This window comes from Aquarana catesbeiana, linkage group LG06, assembly GCF_042186555.1.
Source record: "Aquarana catesbeiana isolate 2022-GZ linkage group LG06, ASM4218655v1, whole genome shotgun sequence".
Lineage (NCBI taxonomy): Eukaryota > Metazoa > Chordata > Amphibia > Anura > Ranidae > Aquarana > Aquarana catesbeiana.
Window position 1 is genome coordinate 329,777,077 of NC_133329.1, and position 19,321 is coordinate 329,796,397.

At 43.7% G+C, this 19,321-nt stretch overlaps 1 non-coding gene across 1 annotated transcript; it reads right to left on the minus strand.

Moving 5' to 3' along the window:
• Positions 1–15,041: 15,041 nt before the first annotated feature.
• LOC141101839 (U2 spliceosomal RNA) lies at positions 15,042–15,232 on the minus strand. The gene has a single exon (XR_012235033.1). It is a non-coding gene; the product is annotated as a U2 spliceosomal RNA (small nuclear RNA).
• Between the last annotated feature and the right edge of the window lie 4,089 nt (positions 15,233–19,321).

Consider the following 19,321-nt stretch of genomic DNA (forward strand, 5'->3'; position numbering starts at 1 on the left):
TTGGAAGGGATCTAGGTAACTTTTGGGACAAAATGATAAACCACGGTTAAAAAGTCCTACCTCCTCCGGTGACAAGACCCGTCTGGAGATGTTGTGTACTAGATCTCCCTTGATCGACCACGATTGCCTCGTGTGTTGCGGTGTCTGTCTTGACTTCCCATCTCGTCTCTGTTGTGGCGAGATCTGGTCTGCATCCGGGTGGTGGTCATCCCTCTCCGATCTGATTGTAAAAAATTAGATGAGGAATCGGTGTCGGTGTTGACTGAGGAGTTATCCGACACATCTCTCCTGTGGTTTCCATACTCCATACGACAGCGTTGGCTGTAAAGACGTGGCCATCTGTACACCTGGTTCCTTTCATAGTCCTCGATGTCACGATCGAACTTGTTCCGCTTTCTGGTCTCTAGTTCCAATCGATATTTATTTATGTTCTCATCAGCCAACTCCTTACACTTGATGAAATTTTCAGGGGTCATTGCAGTACGTAAATCCAGTTCAATTTTGGTAAGCTGCTCAGATAGTAAGGCAAGTTCTTTATGTATGAATGAAATCGTCAAAGTCATTAGATCAAACGAGCATTTGTTGAGAATCTGCATAAATGTGTTTTTAAACTCATCGTTGTCATTGAACAGAGTAGGGGCCAATCTCACCCTTATACTAAGAAGGTAAGAAGGTAACCCACCTGAAGTTTGAATATATATATATATATATATTGTACATTCCTATTTATACGTGTATCTAACCTGCTCTTATTGATGTGTATGTTTCAGTGAAGCATGGGGGTGATAATACTTTCACTTTGGGTTGTGGCTGATGGAGGAAGAAGGAAGCGAATCCTCCTCAGTTCTCAGCAGATCTCTCCTCTCTCCCCACTAACTCCACCACTGGGCTCGTGGTGAGGCAGGCAACAATGTGGTCAAAGAACAGGCCAGGGTCAGATCAGGCAGAAGGCAGAGACAAGGTCAATTAACATGCCAGGGTCAGTTTAGGAAGAGGCATGGTCATTATGCAAGCAAAGGGTCAGTCCAGGCAGCAGGCAGAAACATGGTTGAGGAAACAGGCAAATGGTCGGTACACAGGACATCAGATACTGTACATGCAAAATGTAGGTAGTCAAACATCGTAGTGAGGTATAGTAGCAGTCTATGCTACTATAGTGAGGTATGATGGCAACAAGGATAATATCAGGGAAGTGTCTCTCATGCAGCCTGCTGACAGCATCAGAATGAAGGTTTTAAGGTGCAGGGCCTTGCTGGTAAATAAGCTGTTATAACCTTTTCCTGGTATTTTAGGAAGTAGTCCTGTCTTTCTGTGGCCCTGTAGATGACATAGGAGTTGAAAATTGCCAATTGGAATAGGTAAATTGACCCTTTTTTATACCAGTGAATGGATCTTCTGGTTGCCAGGTTGGGTGTCATCATTTGGTCATTAAAATCTACAACTTCCATTTATTGATTGTATTCATGTTTGCAATAAGGTTTTTCCCTAAATTACCATTGAGGTGTTTTCTTCGATGGAAAAAGTAGATAGACATCCCGCTTAACCTTCCATTTAAGGGCCAAAATTTCTTTATTGCATGAACTTGCTGACTTCCCCCTTTTCAGCTTTGTGGTGACCAGTTCTTGTAGAAAGCCCATGTGAATTGCTTGCATTGTACCCCAAGCTACAGTTTGTAGCAGATAACGTTGTTGGAAAAGTGACTGGCTGCTGTGGAAACTGTCCACATAGAGGTAATATCCCTGAAGGAACAAGGGTGGCATTAGGTCCCACACTACTTTTCTGGGACTACAAATATAAGTTGGGCATCCAGGGGATTCCAGCCAGCTGTGTTTCCCTTTGTAAACACGGAAGTCATATGTGTACCCTGTGGCCCTCTCACAATGTTTTTATAACTTCACCCCCTATCTGGCACGTTTACTGAGGATATTGTTTTATGTCCAGCCTGTAAAATGGATGAGGGACTTATCAATTCAGATATGTTTGTTGGAAGTATACATTTCTGAAAATTTTTGGAAAAAGAATTGATAAGTGACCTATATTTGTAAAGCTTGTCATATTCAGGGTGACTTTGGGGAGGGCACAGGAAATTGCCATTAAAAAGCAGGAATATCATAATTCTTTTATAGCATGTCCTGCTCATAACAGAGGACTACAATGGCATATGGCAAATGTGGTCTGTGGACCGATAGGACTGCAGTTATTTTTTTGTGTCCCAAATTTAGGGAAAGGCCAAGAAAGATTTTAATTATTTAAATGTGATAAGCTTCCACTTAAGTGGAAGGGTGTAAACGGAATTGGGATTATTGATAATGTACTACATTGCATTGATTGATTGCTCTACATTACAATCTGCATACAGATTACATTGGTCCACAATTGAACTAAAAAAACTTCAGTGAAACACAAATAAAAAACTGAATTGATATAGCAATAAAGGATTTGAAAGTGCCTCCGGGATACTAGTATGGGCTCTAATCCATCATGACTGAGTGACATCCTTCTATTTGCGTTTGGTCTTTTCAGGTGTACAAGGAACACTGCTTAAGGTTGGTCCATTTCTCACAGCCTCTCACATTGCTCAAAAAGGGTGCCAGCCCAGCTCGTCATCTGTGCACACAGGTGTAGAAAAAAACTCCAGATGGCTGCAATCCTTGAACCATCTTTATTAATCCAGCCAAGGACACATCACAGACACAGTGGGGGAAGGAAAGGAAGGTTTACGCTTTTTTACTCTCCTAATCATTTATGAACAAGTTAAACAGATTTGGTCCCAGAACAGAGCCCTGGGCTTTCCCGCTCACAACTCTAGATCATTCAGAAAATATGCCATTTATCACCACCCTCTGGACGCACTACTGTAACAAGTTTTCTATCCAAGAACATACAATCTCATCGATACCAAAAGACCCTATATTGCAATTAAAATGTTTGTAGGTTATTGTATTAAACAGGTTCGTGAAATCCAGATACACTACGTTTACAGGCCTTCCTCTATCCAAGTTATATCTCATCTCCTCAAAGAATATGAAAAGGTTGGTTACTACTATTAATATTATTTTCAGATCCTTGGATATGGTCCCTTATAATTCCTTCTAGTAGTTTACATACTATTGATGTTGGGCTGACTAGTCTGTAGTTACCAGGTGTATATTTTGGCCCCTTTTTGAATATTGGTACCACATTTGCTTTTTGCCAATCAGCTGATACCTTTCAAATCAGTAGGCTTTCCTTAAAAATTAGAAACAATGATCTGACTATAACATGGCAATGTTCTTCGAGAACCTTCTGGTATAAGCTATACGGACCTGGTGATTTATTAACATAAAGTTCTCTAGTCTTTTTTGAACACAGGTCTCTGTCAGCCACAAGGGTACATTCAATATACTTTACTGCTATTGGTATTACTGTCTTGTTTACTATACCCATCCTTTTCCTTCATTAAAAATGAGGAGAAAAACGTACAGTATTTAATAAACAGCAAGCCCATATTGGAGGTACGGCTGAAAGCTGCAGGGCTTGTCTGCAGGAGCCTAAAGCTGCACCCCTATTCCACTGATCATGGGTGCAATGCTTTGCAGGCTCCTGAGGGAAAAAATAATGCATACATATTATTTTTCTTGCAAAAAAAGGTGCCTTTATTATTTTTTCCAAAAAAGCTGAACTTAGTCTTTAAATATTTGTTTGTTTGTTTATATTTGTTGCCAATGTCGTGCTTTGAAGAATGCCGTTGTGTAATATGTCCCTAAAGCACTCTCACTTTTCATCAATGTCTTTGCAAGAATTTGATCCCAATTAGTATCATGTAACATGGTGTATTTCTTAGTAAAGTTAGCTCTTTTGAAATTGAGTGTACATATCCTTCCCCCATGTCTCCCTTTGGCAGGACCCAGCACTGAACCTGCGATCTATGCTGTGTTTGGCAATGTCTCTTTTTGCTGAGTCATCTGAGATGCTGGACAGCACTCTGTCTGATCCATTGGACAATCTTGCCTTGTGCCTTGTTTTTGCTGAGCCTTGAGCTCTTTGCTCCTCCCATGAATTTACTATTTAAGCGGTGCCTTTGAACTTCCTGTTTGTCAAATTATTGTGCTCTCACCAGCCAATATGTTGCTCTTGTCATTCCTGCTGCAGTCTTTGTCTCCACTACCACTAGTTACCAACTTTTGGCTTGTTCCTCAACTATGCTACTGCTTAATCCCAAACTGTGACCACTTGTTACCGACCTTTTGCTTGTTTGCTAACTACACTTCTGCTTGATCCCTACCTGTATATCTGCTACTGGACCCCGACTTGCTCACTTTCAGGTGGGGCGATCCTGAGAACCGCAACCTGGTACTAACACACAGCAAAACCCATCTCTACTATCAGGAGCTCTGTTGAACAGCTGTTAGTGCTATGAATCCACACCTCGAGTAAGCCCATGTCATCAGCCAGAGTGACCTGCTGCTGCACTTTATCCAGTTGGTCGTTGGGAGCCTCTTTACTGCTATAGCTGCTGGCCTCCGAGCCTAACCGTGACACTGTTTCTTATCAGTAATTACTCTGTGATCGCTACTGCCTAAACTAACCCTTACATCTACATTTTCAATAATCTCTGTGTTGTTTTTAGTCAGTAGGTCTAGCAAAGCCTTATCTCTAGTTGGGGCCTTCACCATTTGACACATGAAATTGTCCTGCATTACATTTAAGAAATAATGAGCCTCAGTTGAGTGTGTAGTTCCGTCTGCCCAATCAATATCGGGATAGTTGAAGCGCTCATGATTATAACATTGTCCTGCCTCCCCATCATCTCCAACTGTGAAAGAAGATGGGTCTCTGCCTCTTTTTAAGGTTAGGAGACCTTTAGCATACACCCACAACAAATTTAACATTTGTTTCATCCTGTTGATGCTCCAGCCACAAAGACTCCACCTCCTCACAAGACCTGTTAGCAGTGTCATCCTTTATATTCACCATCAAATCACTCTTGACATACACGCACACCCCTCCCTCTCTTCTACCCACCTTGTCCCTCCGATACAGGGAGTACCCCTAGACAGTCACAAGCCAGTCTTGTGAGCTATTAAACCAGGTTTTTGATATTTCCACAAAGTCAAAATCCTCTGCAAGTAGCATAAGTTCTAGTCCAGACTTCTATCATTTGTGTACATGCCTTTTATTTTTGTACAAGCATATATTATTTTATCCTTGCATACTTTTTGTTTCTCCTTCATCTGGTTTGAGGTCCCCCCTTGCCATGCCCACATCTGCTCATTCTGACTCTTGTTCAAAGCACAGTATACCCTACCCTTTATTAATCCCTCCAGCTCACATTGTAGTTTAAAAGTTTCTATACCCTTCTGGCCATCCTCTCCCCCAACACAGTGGCACCCTCATAATTTAGGTGCAGTCCATCTCTGCTGTAGAGTCAGTAACCAACCAACCAAAGTAGGCCTAGTTGTGCATGAACCCAAAACCCTTCCCACTGGAAGGATTGGCAGAGAAGGGTGGAGGACACTGAACAGTTGGTAAGGTGGATGAGTCTTGCAGCAGCATTCATTATGGACCGAAGGGGGGATAGTCTATGTAATGATAATCCAATAAGGAGAGAGTTGCAGTAGTCGAGGTGAGAGATAACTAGGGAGTGAAGTAGAAGCTTGGTGGTGTCATTGGTTAAAAAGGAGTGTATTCTAGGAATGTTGCAGAGGCGGCATGATTTGGACAGGGATTGGATGTTGGCCTGAAAGGACAGTTCTGAGTCTAGGGTTACCCCTAGCACCCTGGCAGGTGGGGACGGACTGATAGTTGTTCCATTGATCTTGACAGAGAAGTCAAGGGAAGGGGAACATGGGGGAGAAAAAATTAAGAGCTCGGTTTTAGATTCAGTTTGAGGAAGTGCTGTGACTTCCAGGCTGATATGTCTGTTAGTAAATCAGTGAAGCATGAGCAGACTGATGGGGTGAGTGTCAGAAACCATGAATCAGACCGAGACAGAAGTACAGTTAAATCACACTTGTTTAATAATAAAAGTAAATAGAACAAAGGTAGTCGAAACATAGCCAAAGTTCGGTAACCGGAACGGATACTCATACAAGCCACAAAGTCAGGAAGCCAGAGATCAACGTAATAGAACAGCAAGAGGGATCTGGAGCCAGAAGGAATGTCAGCCACGCAAGTCTTTAACAGGAACGCAGGAGATAGTCTCTGTGATGTTGACCAAGGCGAAGGCAGAGATCATCTGGGCTGGACAGCTTAAGTAGGCAGGACTGACGAGCAGGATATCATCAACAGGCGAGTCACTGTGGAGAGATAGGAGCTGGCAATTAGCTGACAGCTGAGCAGCCAGCTCAGAGAAGGAAAGGCTGAGACCAGCCCTGACAGTACCCCCTCCTCAACGACCCCTCCCTGTCAGGAGACCACCAGGCTTGAGGGGAAACCGTCTATGGAAATCACAGAGGACAGGGGCATGTATGTCCAAGGAGGAGACCCAAGAGCGTTCCTCCGGACCATACCCTTTCCAATGCACCAGGTACTGTATGCGCCCAAGGAACCTACGGGAGTCAACAATGGACTGTACTTCATATCTCCTACTTTATTAGCTTTTAGACAATCCCTAAAAACCCTTTTCTTCAGAGAAGCCTACCCTACCCACAACTAACAACTGTATTTTCATTTTCTCCATCAGCTCATCTCCCACAGTTATTACCTTTTGTTTCCACTTGACCCTCCCTTCTAGATTATAAGCTCTAACGAGCAGGGTCCTCTGATCCCTCCTTCATTGATTTGTATTGTAAGTGTACTGTCTGCCCTCATGTTGTAAAGCATTGCGCAAACTGTTGGCGCTATATAAATCCTGTATAATAATAATAATACTCTTCATGGTTCTCAACCTGTACATGGTGAGAACATGGCACTAAGGTGGTAAAGAGGTTGCAGACTAAAGGTTTTAATAAGGAGACATGAATTACATTTGAGATACGCATATTAGAAGGAAGGTCTAACGCGTAAGCCACTGGGTTAATCCTGCGAAGAATACGGAAAGGCCCAATAAACCGAGGTGCGAACTTCAGAGAGGGAACATGAAGTCGGAGGTTGCGAGATGACAGCCAGACCCTGTCCCCAACCTGGTAGGAAGGTGCATTCAGGCATCTGTGGTCAGCATGGAGTCTGTACCTATGATTAGCATGTCGCAAAGCCTCCCGGACTTGTGCCCAAGTGGAACGAAGACAACAGAGATGCTCCTCTAATGCAGGAATACTCTGCAGAACAAATGAGTCAGGCAACATGGAAGGTTGGAAACGATAGTTCGCCATCAACGGGGACAATCGGGAAGCAGAATTCAAGGCACTATTATGAGCAAACTCTGCCCATGGTAAGAGGTCTGACCAGTTGTTATGATGGTCAGAAACATAGCAACGTAGGAATTGCTCCAAGGGCTGATTTGCTTGTTCTGCGATCCCATTAGACTGCGGGTGATACGCAGAGGAGAAAGCAAGCTGAATTCCCAACTGTGCACAAAAGGCTTGCCAGAACCGGGACACAAACTGACTACCCATGTCAATCACCTTGGGTAGCCCATGTAAGCGAAAGATGCCAGAGCAAAAATGGAAGCCAGTCCCTTAGAAGTGGACAACTTCTTAAGTGGAATACAATGAGACATTTTCCAGAACCGGTCAACCACCATAAGCATAACTGTGTTGCCCAGGGAGTTGGGTAACTCCACAATGAGATCAACAGACATTTGGGTCCAGGGACTCTCTCCCTTGGGTATGGGTTGTAGGAGGCCCACTGGAAGGTGTCGTGGAGTCTTACTCTGAGCACACATGGAACAGGCAGCTATGAAGGCGGTTACATCAGCACGTAGACTAGGCCACCAGAATTGTTGGGAAATGGCCCAGAAGAGTTGATTCTTCCCAGGGAGCCAGAAGCTTTGGGAGAATGGTAAGTCTAGAGCACGGCAGTACGGAGACTCTCTGGAACAAAGCAGGGGTCACAAGGTTTCTCAGGAGGAGCATGAACCTGAGCAGCAAGAATTTTGTCACCCAAAGGTGAAGTGAGACTGGTGCGAATTGTAGCCAGAATACGATCAGGAGGAATCACAGGAACCAGAACTGACTCCATCTTGGAAGTGGAGGAAAATTGTTGTGACAAAGCGTCAGCCCTTACATTCTTAGTACCGGGTAAGAATGAGACAGTGTAATTGAAACTTAACAAGAAAAGAGCCCATTGTGCCCTTCTGGGTGAGAGGCGTTTAGCCTCAGACAAGAATGTGAGATTCTTATGGTCAGTAAGAATGAGAACCGACACAGTTGTACCTTCAAGGAGATGTCTCCATTCTTTCAGGGCTAAAATAATCGCTAACAGCTCTCTGTCACCAATCTTGTAATTGCACTCCGCAGGTGACAATTTCTTGGAAAAGTAGCCACAAGGATGCATAGCGCTCTCAGAGGTAGGACGTTGAGACAGAAGGGCGCCAACTCTGGTCTCAACCTCTAGAATAAAAGGTAATTTAGGATCAGGATGTGCCAACACAGGAGCATTAACAAAGGCAGCCTTGAGACTCTCAAAGGCCTTAATGGACTCCGGAGACCAACTCTGTGGGTTACCATCCTTTCTGATCATATCAGTCAGGGGCATGGCCAGAGACGAGAAGTTACGAATAAACTTCCGATAATAGCAAAGCCAAGAAAACACTGCAGAGGATGTAAACCCACTGTAGATGTCTCCCATCGAGAGCCTTAATGGCAAGTGGAGTGTCACGCAGCTGCAGCGGAATTGAGTGCTTCGATACAAAGGCAGCATCAATGAACAGGCCTGCAGACCCAGAGTCGATTAGAGCCTGTATCTCAACGGACGACTTAGCCCAGGAAGGGTCACCAAAACCAGGGGCTTATCCTTCTGGATAACTGGGGATGAAACAATGCCACCTAAGGTCTGTCAGTGACAGGACCTCAAGGTTTGGGCATTCCCTGGACAAGTAGGACAAGACTTCAAAAAGTGACCTGCCTGGTCACAATAAAGGCACAATCTCTCCCTCCTCCTAATGGTTCTCTCATCCGCAGAGAAATGCGTGAAGCCCAAGTGCATGGGTTCATCTTCACTGACTGACTCGGTACCAGGAGGCATGGGAGTTGAGGGAGGCAAGGGTGGGACTGCAAAGCTCTGAGACAAATGTACAAGAGGCTTCCACAAACGCTCCTTAAAAGAGAGTCTTTCTCTGAGTCTGGAGTCAATGAGGATGGCAAACGTGATCAACTTCTCCAGCTCAGTGGGTATGTCTCAGGCTGCTATCTTAACCTTGATGGTATCTGAGAGACCATGAGAAAAAGCAGCCACTAGGACCTCGTTGTTTCAAGCAACCTCGGCTGCCAGAGAACGGAATTCAATGGCGTAATCCGCAACAGTTCTCGTACTTTGATGGACATGAGGCACTTGCCAGCAGAAGCGGAGCGTGCAGGAACGTCAAATACCTTTTTAAAAGAAGCCACAAACTTAGGATAACTCGAGACAACAGTTTTTAGTGTCTCCCATAGTGGGTTTGCCCAGGCCAAGGCTCTCTCAGAAAGCAAAGATTTCACAAAACCTACGTTGCTTTTGTCTGTGGGAAACGCCTGGGGCAGCATCTCAAAGTATATCTCAACCTGGTTGAGAAACCCTCTGCATTTGACTGGATCGCCCCCAAATCGCTGGGGAAGCGGCCTTTTATAAAGGTAATACTCGAGGCAGGTGCCTTCACAGAGACTGGAGCAGCAGCAGGGAAAGCCTGCAACACAGATTGTACCGGAGCAGCCACAGTGGGAGATTCCAGGTGAGCCGTGCGGTTCAGGAGCATTATAACGCCATGGCAAACTGATCCATGCGGCGATCCTGCTCATCCAATCTGGAAAAAATAATACCAACAAGTGGATTGACTGAATCTTCTGAATTCATGGCCTTCACTTACTGTCAGAAACCATGGATCAGACCGAGACAGAAGTACAGTTAAATCACACTTGTTTAATAATAAAAATAAATAGAACAAAGGTAGTTAAAACATAGCCAAAGTTCAGTAACTGGAAAGGATAGTCAGACAAGCCAGAAAGTCAGGAAGCCAGAGATCTGCATAGTGGAACAGCAAGCAGGATCTGGAGCCAGAAGAAATGTCAGCCAAGCAAGTCTTTAACAGGAATGCAGGAGATAGTCTCTGTGATGTTGACCAAGGAGAAGGCAGAGATCATCTGGGCTGGAAGGCATAGATAGGCAGGACTGACGAGCAGGATATCATCAACAGGTGAGTCACTGTGGAGAGATAGGAGCTGGCAATTAGCCAACAGCTGAGCGGCCAGCTCAGAGATGGAAGGGCTGAGCCCAGCCCTGACAGTGAGTTGAGGGGTAAAGAGATAGATTTGGGTGTCATAGGCATATAAATCATAGCGGAAGCCATTGGAGGCTATCAGCTGACCCAGGGAGGACTTGTAGATTGAAAATAGTAGAGGTCCAAGGACAGAACCTTGGGGGACCCCAATGGGAAGTGGAGATGTAAGTGACACTGAAGCTGCGGTAAGATTTGAAACAACAAAGAACACATCCATGGAGCCCAAGCACATTTAGCTTTTGAGGGGGATGGGGTGGTCAACTGTATCAAAGGCAGCGGAGAAGTCCAAGAGTAAGAGTACGGAATAATGACTGTTGGTTTTGGCTGTTAGTAAGTGCATTTTAGGAGAGCAGTTTCTGTGGAGTGCTGTGGGTGAAATCCAGACTGAAGGGGATCAAGAAGGTTATTCTCAATGAGGTGGTCGCTCAGTCAGTTGTAAACTAAACGTTCAAGGAGTTTGGAGGCAAACGGGAGTAAGGAGATGGGTCTTAGGTTGTTAAGATTGGTTGGGTCCAGTGAGGCCTTTTTGGTAGGGGAGTAACTAGCGCATGTTTTAGAGGGTTGAGGAAGATGCTAGTAGAGAGGGAGAGGTTGAAGATATGAGTTAGAGAGTATAGGATAGAGCCAGAGGGTGACCGTAGTATTTGAGAAGGAACAGGGTCCAGGGGCAGGAGGTTAGGGGGGCGTTAGAAAACAGTTTAGTGACTTTTTATATAGTTGCTGGGTTAAATGAGGGAAGTATTGATTGTGCAGGAGGTAAAGTGAGGGAGATATCTGTAGAGTGGAGATCTTGAGACAAATTGTTTCAATCTTATTTTTGAAGTGATTAGCAATCTCCTAGGCAGTGAGTAAGTTAGTGGGTGGAGGACAAAGTGGAGCGTTAAAGGTAGAAAAGAGTTGACGGGGGACTGCGTGAGAGGGTGTTAATGAGAGTGATAAAGTAGGTCTGTTTGGCAGTGTGGTGGCAGGAATGGTATTTTCGGAGGGCAGATTTATATTGGCTGAAATCTTGCTGTGACTTACGCCACAGGCGCTCAAGAGCACAACTACGTTTTATGAGGCTTCTGGTATTGTCTGTCTGCAAGGGTTGTAGCGGTCGGGGCCTGATTCTGGTTGTAGTGAGGAGGGGCCAAGGTATCCAGGGTGGATGATAGTGAACTGTTGTAGACAAAAGTGGCCAGGTTGGGGCAGGACAAGAATGAGATTTTGTCATAGAGACAATCTGGGTAATAGTTTGGTAGTTGGAAGGCAAGGAGGAAGAAGACCAAGAGAGAGTGAAACTAATAAAGTGGTGATCAGAGAGAGGATAATGAATGTTGGAGAGGTTGCCCAGAGTGCATAGGTAGGAGAATATGAAGTCAAGGAAGTTGCCATTAGAGTGAGTAGAAGCATGTGTCCATTGTTTTAGGTCAAAAGAAGAGGTTGGGCTCAGAAGTTTAGAAGTAGCGGGAGTGTTAAGGGATGTTGAAGTCACCAAGAATGATTACTGGAATTTCAGAAGAGAGAAAGTAGGGTAGCCAAGCAGAGAAGTCGTCAGGGAAGTTTGATACCGGTCCAGGAGGCCGATAGATCACAGCAATTCTCAACGAAACTTAATAAACTAATACATTCACAAACAAGACTTACACTAGAAAATTTAAATATTTGAATATGTAATGGACATATATTTTCATGAAATTATAAATAAAATTAGATTTACAGTACTTATCTACCTTATCCTGGTCCAAATCGATTATGGAGAGCTGACTGCTGTAGAATATGGCTGTCATGGTAACTTCCGGGAAATCTAGTTCTGATACTTATAATGCACTGGTGGGAGTCAACGACCACTTTAAAGATTGACGAATATTCTGTTACGAAATTGCTTCTTTTTTTTTCTTCTTTTTTTTGTGGTGATGTTAGCGCAATATGGGGACAGTCCTTGGCTTTCACGCAACTTGGCATCTCCCTTGGCAGAAAAATCTAACCTTCACCTCTTTTCCATGGTTCTAGGTAAATGGATGTACCTATCCATATGTTTCATGGTTTTCAGGACTAGTTTCAGGAATCTAGAAAGAGTGGAACAATCAATTCCAATGATGCAAGCACATGATTGCTAAAAATTACCAGTAGCCAAATAATTTAAAACTGTCAAGAGCCTGACCATTCCAGGAAAAGCATGCACTCTCGTCATCAGGGATTCAATGTCATTGGCTATTAGGTGGTAAACCTCCACGCCTACCTGACGGCTCAGCCGAAACATGTCCTCAACATCATTGTCGGATGGCTCATCCAGAACTGTACATGTTCCAAAACACATGTTCCAAACACACAAGACTGTCTCAGCCTAACATTTCTCATCCTATCCTGGGCTTTGCAGACAGCTGCCACTGTCACAGCTGTTGTAGCAGTGAGCGGGATTGTATCCTCAACTTTTATGATATTTTTATTTTAAAATGTTATTAACTAATGATATACATCTTATATACTGTATTTATATATACAGTATATACTGTATATATAAATACAGTATATACTGTATACATTTACAGTACACTTATACGGTAGAACATTTAGTACTGCTATACAATTTGCATTCTTCCTGGCAATATAAGTTGTGGGTGGAGACTAGCCAAGGGCAGATGCTGCCAGCTGATGTGAAGAACAGAGCCTGATCAGAGAGAGATGGGATAAGGATTTGGAACTATTTCTTTGTTACCCCAAGATGGGCACCCCTGCTATCAAGATCTGAAGGTAAATTGCTACGCAAAAAGGACTTGCACTACTTGAGATGATAGAATTCAGTTATTGGTTTTGGTCTTGTTCGAAGTTAGCTCACTTTTGGTCCACGGTTAGGTCAACTATCCAGACATTTACAGAATAGAACATTCCAGATGATCCAGCCTTCTTCCTGTTGCACATAAACACAATGTCCACAAAAAGATATAAGAAGTCGGTGATACGTCATTTGGTGAACGCCGCCAAATCTTGTATCCCACTCCAATGGAAAAGTCAAACCCCACCATCGGTGGCCTCCTGGATCCAGAGAGTAGAGGACATTAGTAAAATGGAAGACCTGGTGCTCTCTGCGAGGCAGAAAAATATAATAAAACATGGGCACTTTGGCGCCAATTTATTCTCTCCTCGGAGGGTACCTCCCTTAGAACCTCGTGAGGGGTCCAAGGTTAGTGTGATGTCCTGCAGAACTTTGAGGTGTTCCCTGGTTTATGTATAACGTCCTGCCCCTGCTTTCCTCCCCCTTCCCTCGGGATGCCCCCCCTTCTTCTCATGTTTCATCCAGAGATCCCCCGCCTTCGGGTGGGTGGCTTTTGACTTGGGGTGGTGGGGGGGGTTGGGGGAGAGGGGGTATAGGAAAACTGCTTGTGCATTTAATTGTCTGATACCAACTGTACACAAATGGGTTTGAAATGTATGTATAACCTTCCTCACCATCCATTTATGTGATGAAGTAAATATGATTACTCCCCCCCCCTTTTTTTTTCTCTTTCTCTTCCCTTCCTTCCCTCATGTTCCCTATATATGTATGTATTGTATTGTTTGAGCCCACGTTGGGCTTTTCTAAAATAAATAAAAATTATATTTGAAAAAAAAAAAGAATTCAGTTATTGAACTGTACTTTGGACTACCTCAATAAAGTTGAGTTGTACCGAGCCTGTGCATTCTTGAAGTGACTGAAGTGGATCCCAGGCACCTTTGATAATGTGAAGTAGAATAGCATCCCTGTTAGGCTAACTTCTAGACTAGTGCCTTCCATAAAGAAACACACATAGGGAGATAGGATCCCAGGGGAGCAATGCAAACCTGGACAGGCTAGGGACTGATGGTGGATAGAGGAGTAGAAGCTGTATACTGTAACCACTTGGAAGTCCTCAGTCCAGATGCAAGAAGTGTCCCCAGCTGGAGGAGAATAAGGGTGACAACTATGATGAGTGTGTGTTCGGGGCACACCATGTCTACGATACACTATACATGCACATGTGCTGCAGTATTCTATGTGGGCTGTGGATTGTGGCCTGTATGTTAGGCCTAAGTCAGCCCTGTATTAGGCGAGTCCTGGTGGAAAATGCATGGGTTCCTTGGGCACGGTTGGACCTGCCTACACACTTATGTATGACAGATCTGCCTCTTCCTTTCAAAGAGCACGTTTCATTGCAGGACGTCATAGTACAGCTTTTATTAACTGAGTAGGGGGGTGGAAAGGACGGGCATGGTCAGCACTTTTCATGAGTGCCTGTGACAGGTCAAATGGCTTGTAATACCCACACAGCACCAGAAGATAACAGCTGAAGAGGTATTGGTGGGGGCAGAGGAATAAAATTTCAACAAAAATAGTAGCTACCAGCACAAGGGACACTTTTGATTCTATAATTACTGTTCCTGGTGCTGATTTTAAAAACAAATATTTAACCAAAATTCATTTTTAACCCTTTTCCTGCCAGGCCCATATAGCGTACGGACATACAGCACCTATTCCAGCTTGCCAGGTCCATACACCATATGGGCCTGCATTCCTGCTTCTGCTACAAGCTCATGGTCACTTCTGTGACCATGAACTTATAGCCAAACTGTTCAGCAGACTCTGCTGAATAAACCAGTAGCTCCAATCAGCAGATGACAATCCGCTGATCAGAGCTATTCACCTAAAATGTGACCCCAACGCCCCCTCTCACCAGCCAGCAGCTGCAGCTTGGGGACATTTTTTTTTTTTTTTTGGTGCACCGGTCCTGGAGGTACTGCAATACCAGGTCGATGCGTGGAGTGGACAGAGCAAGCTCTTCTTCCATCTCCCTGTTCTAAAAATCCATTTAATATATGGTCCCCAGATAGGGGACGTATCAGATATTAAACTGATAAGAACAGATACTACACTTGATCTTAGCCAAAAGGCCGAGAAGCGATGCAGCTTGGGGACATTAACATGCTGTCAGATTGGAGAGCGGTGGGGGAAGGGATTGGTAAACATATGTTTACCACCCCCCTTCCTTTCCTTGAATGGGCACAGTGAGCAAGCACTACTGATCGCTACTGTGTTCATTCATCACTGGAGCAGAGTAAATAATGTTTACTATGCTTTTGTTTTGTGAAAGAATAGGAGTCTCTATACAGACTCCTATTCATTTATGTACAGTGCAGCTCAGGCTGCAGAGAAAGGGACCATCTTCAGTCCCTTTCTCTGTCTCAAAAAAGAGACAACTGGGGTCTATTTAGACCTCTGATATCTCCACCAAAGCCCCACTCCAAAAAAATACAAATTAATAAAATAAAATGTAAAAAATAACACATAGTAAGGCCTTGTTCACACAGGGCATACTACAGTGTATTTACCTGTACAGGGATAAACAGGTGTTCCGTGCATCCCTGTGCAGGCAGTGCCATCTATGTCATTTGGGATGTAGCAACTGCACAAACACAACCGTTGCTCCCAATTTTACTTCAATGTGGGTCCGGGTGTATGCACCTGAGCTCACACTGTCTGTGTTCGGGGTTGTGCACCCACACCCACACGGATGTCAGATTGGGAGCAGCGGCTGTGCCCATGCAGCCATTGCATCCTAATTGATACGAATAGGACTTACTGCGCAGGGATGCACTGAACACCTGTGAATCCCTGCGCAGGTAAACATGGCCCTCCATGGCCTTAATAGCAATTTAGCAGGAATTTTGTAAGTTATGTTGTGTTTGTGTGCACTAAAAATGATTTTAGTGTATTTTTAGTGACAATAGCAATTTGATGAACATTCCTGCAACTATTGCAGGGCCTGACAAATCAGTAGCACTTTTTTTTCTATAGGTCATGTGCTTTCAGAAAATATATGGTTTGGGGGGGGTCTTTTACAAACTCTGAAAGCTGTAAGGGAAAAATGATAACTTCAGAATTTTAGAGTAAATTGTTTTTATTTACAGTTTTGTGCACCTTGAATTTTCATTATTTCACAAAAAGGCGCAATTTAAAGTTTAACATTTTTGATATTTATTAACTCATTACAGTTTTAACTTTTCTATTTAGAAAAAAATTAGCAGAACTGTGTACATTTTGCCATTTAGGCATCCACTAATAATGATTTTAGTGTATTTTTAGCAAAAATATTATTTTGATAAACATTTGCGCAAATATCACAGGGCTTAAAAAATCAGTAGCACCTTCCTTATATTCTACTGGTCCTATGCTTTCAGAAAATGTATGGTTTGGGGGTCTTTCACAAACTCTGAAAGCTGTAAGGGAGAAATAAAAAAGCAACGGAAAAACTGCAAAAATGGCCTGACCACCTGAGCTTAAAAGTGGAGTGCAGGACCTGACAGTAAAAGGGTTATATGGGGAATATGATTACAATGTACAAAGGTGAATGTAGTAATGGGCATACCCTTTTTTTTTCTGAGGTCACCAAAAAAAAAAAAAAAACAGCCACAATTTGAGATTGGATGAAAAGAGGTTTAACCTTACACGTACACCTTACAAGTAAGGGCTTCTTTACTGTAAGAGCAGTGAAACTGTGGAATTTGCTTCCCCAGGCAGCAGTGATATCAGCTGAGAGTGCTGATAAATTGAAAAATGTCATGGATGTCTTCCTCAGTGAATGTAATATACAGGGGTATGGGGATTCTTAACAACTCAAAATCAAACACATGCTCAAAGATTGAACAGAATGGACCTGTTTCTTTTTTCAGCCTTACCAACTATGCAATTGCAGATCATTTGTCTCTGACTTGTGTAACAGACAACAATTAGACAACAATTTCCTACATTTAATAATGGTGGTTGTTAAAACTCAAATCAGATTGTATTTTAAAAATGAAAGGAAATTGTAAGTGTAGGAGACAAAAGCAGAAGATTATACTCAAACTATTGTCCTTTTTTTTCTTTAGGTTTGGGTGGGATTGGAGAAGGGTTAGAACCTCTTTCAGATTTCTATTTTCTGTGTCTCCCTTGGGGAGATTTCCCCTCACTTCTTGTTTTGTGAGCAAAATGTCTATAGTGCAAACACAGACAACAATACAAGTCTTTTTGGGAGAGTAGCAACAGTTTAAAAACTCTCAGGTTTTTATTGTTTTCTTGATTCCTCTTGGGGACATTTTCCTTACTTCCTGTGTGGTCTCCAGGCTACAGAGAGCAATAAAAACTGACAGTTTATAACCTTTTCTTGTTCTATCCAGACCAAAAACCTTTGTTTAAAGCTTCATTTAAGGATTGTTTCCTGTTTAGTGTATGCTGTCCAACACGACGCATTTTGCCATTCCACAGTTCAGATTTTATAAATGTACATAAAAGTGTTAGGGACGGTCCGTTCAGGTCATGTACTACAATGTTAGAATATAGAGATTTTCACATTCAATCTTTGGTCCGATATATCTTTATTAACGAAGTGTACTATATGCTACGTTAATAAAGATGTACTGAACCAAATATTTAGGGCAATGATCCTATTCCTATATTGTCTCATGTGTGCTAAAAATATACCAGCATTCCCTCCTTTTTATTCTTCCTGGTGCCTATAAAGAGCACTTCTGTCACATTAGGCAGGGCACTGGTGTCCTAGAACAAAGCAGCCACCTCCTTTGCTGTTTTTTGCCTTCCTTTCCTTCCTGGCAATGTGAGGGGAGGGATAAGGGGCCATGGTTGGCTGCTGACATTACAGGGCAAAGAGCAGAGTCACACATGGAGCACACAAAGAGAATTCCTCTTGATTTTAGGAGGCTTCTGCTCTACATACCTGCACCCTGGGAAAGACACAGCAGCATCTACATCCGCCAACTGTATGACCTTAGTACTTTTAGCCTGACTGCCCCTAGATGTGCGACCTGGCCTTTTTTAATGGTTCTATGAGTACCCCTGAATGGTATAAAGATTTATCTCTTCTGATGGGCTCCCTGATCAGCTCTTCTGATAGCTGCGCTACACAGCATCTTGTTGCTGGGCAATGCACCCACCCCTCTGGCTCCTTCTCTGGGCTCTCTATCTGCCAGCGGCCTGTATCCAGGCAACACAACCACGGCCCAGCCTCCAGGTATCCTGTTGCCAAGCAACGCCTTTAGCACTTTTCTTCCTCCTTGCCTCCTTTTGGTGCTGCTTCTGTCAGCACCAGGTTTAAGCTTCACACTCCCTGCACCCGGTCCTTGCAATTACTCAACATGCCTCTCTAGCTGCCATTAGTGTACCAAAATCTTAACCTGCTGTCAGGGCTGGGCTCTCAGCAGCTCTCTTCTCTGTGCTCAGGCTGCTCAGCTGTTGGATAATTGTCAGCACTCATGGTTTCCACAGTGGCTCACCTGGTGATCATTTCCTGCTCGTCAGTCGCGCCTACAGCCAGCCCCTCCTGGCTATTTAAACTGCCTTGTTCATTCCTTTTGGCCTTCACCTTGGTCAACATATCTGGAGATTCTCTGCTGTGTTCCTGTGAAAGACTCTCCGGCTGACGTCCCTTCTGGTTCCTGATACTGTTCTTCTGCCTCCGACTATGCTGACCTCTGCTTACCTTATTACTGGCTTGTCTGACTAACCGCATTGGCTTCTGATCCTGGCTTATGTCTTGACTACTTTTACTGATCTGCACCATTTTTACCATTACATTAAAAGGTGTGATTTTTACAGCATTTTCTGTCTCAGTCTGATTCATGGCTCCTGACAGTAGGCGTAGGCCATGAATTCAGAAGATACAGGCAATCCACTGAGTGGTAATATTTTTTCCAGATTGAATGAGCAGGACCACCGCATGGATCAGTTTGCCATAGCGTTACAGACACTCCTGATTGGCACTGCTCACCTGCATCCTCCCACTGTGGCTGTTCTGGTGCAACCAGTGTTGCAGGCTGTTCCTGCTTCTGCTCCAGTATCTGTGCAGGCACCAACCTCAAATATTACCTCTGTAAGAGGTATGTCTGAGTTTGTGGCTTCCTTTAAAAGAGTATTTGATGTTCCCGCTCGCTACACTTCTGCTGCCAGGATCCTCATGTCCATCAAACAGCGTACTAGAACTGTTGCCGATTACGCCA